Here is a 2,602-nt window from a genome sequence, read left to right as displayed (position 1 = left end):
AAGCCAGGGGGAACGGCAAACAGCGGAGGGGAAAAAAAAAAGGCACGACAGCGCGCGTCACATAACCCCGTGCTACCCACGGGGGCCGCGGGCCTGGGGGGCGAGGCGCGCGCCTCTCACTCCCCCCCCCTTTAATCCCAACGACCTCTCAAAGAACGCCTCCTTCTCGTCTCTCTCCCTTTCGGCGTTCGTGGCCCGCGCGCCTTTGTGCCGCGCTTCTCCGTCGTGCCGCGGCGGCTTAAGGCCGCGAGAAAAAAAAAAAAAACAAACAGCGTAAGGCCGGGGCAGGCACCCCCCCAGTGCAACCGCACAAGCCGGCACACACGCCTGAAACAGCGGACCTTCTCGCAACCCAGCCCACCGGCAACCACGGCAGCCGGGACAGGCCCGACACCACGGGCCGCCCCAGCGTCGCGGCTCAGTCGATGCCGGCCGAAAACAAGGAAGGGCGAGGCGCCGCCGCCTCGCCGGCAAGCATTCTCACAGGGCTCTCTCTTGTCGGGCTTCCGGTCCGCTCTCGGCAGCCGGCCACCGCAGGCCGGCCGCCGCCCCTGAGACCTTCCCGCCCGCTACGCGGGTTCCCCAGCTTAGGGCCGAGGAAGGGGGACGACTTCAACACACAGCGGGGGGGGGGGCGAGGCGCCGCCGCCCCGCCACAACATCGGGCGACTCCCGTCACCGAGCCCCTCGGCCAACCGGGCGAGGCCGGAGGCAAGGCCGCACGCCCCACCGGAGCGTCCCCGTGGCACCGCCGACACACCAAGCACAGGTCGGGAGCCGGGAACGGGGCGCCGCCACCTCGGCCAACTGGGCCCATCCTCGGAGCTCTCAGGGAAGGGCCGGGAAAAGCCCCGTCGGGGCTCCGCGAAACAGAGCGCGCCCCGGCCGCGTCCACCCCACCGGCTGCCAGCCACCGCACCAGACTGACAGCCGAAAACCGAGCCCGCCGAGCGGGCACCGGCTTAAGGCCGGGCAGAAAAGGAACGAGGCGCCGCCGCCTCGGCCACCACCGGACTTTCCCCTGCGGCCCCCCTGCACGGAGTCGGCAGCCGCCAGGGTCGGAGGGAGGATACACTCACGGGTCTCTCGCCACCCCACCTAGGCCGACAAGCGGCTCACACAGTCTCTCTCTTTTTCGGCCTTTCCCATCAACTGGGGCTGTGAAACCAGGATAAAAGCCACGCGACTCATATCCCGCTTATTCGACACTCTTCGTTCTGGCAACCGCGCGCGCGGCCGCCGCTCTCGACCTTCGACACAGGCACCGCCAGCCTGCGGGGACACGGCCCATCACCCGCTCCCATAATACGGACAGACGAGTCCAAGGCCCCGGACGCCTCCAAGAGAACCAATCGTACTTGACCGGGGCGGTGCGCTGGCGCACGCCGCCTCCTACCATGACGCAACTGGAGGCAGCCAGAAACAGCGACCCCTTGGTGAACTTCCAGGACGGGTGGGGCAACAGGTCTACCCGGCCCCTGCCGAAATTTGCCTAAGTCCCGCCGGAGCTGGGTAGACCTGTTCGCCCCGCGACCGGGCACCACCGCGGCGCCACGCCGACGGTTTCGGGGCGCGGCCGGCGGCCGCGGCCGGGCCCGGATCCGGGTAGACCTGTCCGCCCGGAGCCTTCCCCGGGCCGGGTAGACCTGTTCACGCCGAGACCGGGCGCCGCCAGGGGAGCCACGCGGGCAGTTTCGTGGCACGGCCGGCGGCCGCGGCCGAGCCCGGATCCGGGTAGACCTGTTCGCCCTCTGGCCGGACGCTGCCGGGACAGTACGCTGACGGCTCCGGCAACCGCTGGTGGCCGCAGCCGACCCCGGAGACAAGGCATCCTCCTGCCATCCCTGAGCCGGGGGAACCCCACAGCCCCGGAACGCCCCGGAACCGTATGGCTCTAGCAGCCCTGTCCCGCCTGAGAACCCGGTTTCAAGACCAATACGTATTTTCGACAAAACTCAACCTTTAATTTTTGAACGAGTACATCTTTCTTCTGCTAGGAACAAGGAAGTTTCCTGGGGAAAAAAAAAATTCTTTGCGAATTTTACTCCGTTTTCTTGGGCGCCCACACCACAGCCGGCCACGCTCGGGAGGATCGTGTGCCCTTAGCTCGGCCAGCCCACACACATTGACGCACCAAAACGGACGCCCCTCCCCACCCCACCCCGGGCACCACGCCCAGCCCCACCAGAGCAGAGCACCTCTAGGGAGACAGCGGGGAGGGGAAGCAGGTGCATAGGAACAGGGAACGAAGCCGATGGCCGCCGGCGCGACTGGCCCCGCCCACCAGGAGGGGCCGGGGCCGAGGCCGGGGGGACCGGGCGGCCGCCTTCGGGCCGGTTCTTTCGGGGTCCGCCGAGGTCCCCGTCTCCCGCCGCCGCTTCGGGGGGCCGCGGGGGCGCCGCGCCCAGGTGCCCGAGGCCGGCAGGCAGCGGGCGAGCCCCGGCGGGACGAGCCCCGCCCGCCGGCGAGGGCCGGGCGGCGGCCGGGGCCGGGCCCGGATCCGGGTAGACCTGTCCGCCCGGAGCCGTCCCCGGGCCGGGTAGACCTGTTCACGCCGAGACCGGGCGCCGCCAGGGGAGCCACGCGGGCGGTTTCGTGGCAC

This window comes from Aphelocoma coerulescens, unplaced genomic scaffold (assembly GCF_041296385.1).
Source record: "Aphelocoma coerulescens isolate FSJ_1873_10779 unplaced genomic scaffold, UR_Acoe_1.0 HiC_scaffold_63, whole genome shotgun sequence".
NCBI classification, from domain to species: Eukaryota; Metazoa; Chordata; class Aves; order Passeriformes; family Corvidae; genus Aphelocoma; species Aphelocoma coerulescens.
Note: the sequence above shows the minus strand (reverse complement) of the source record.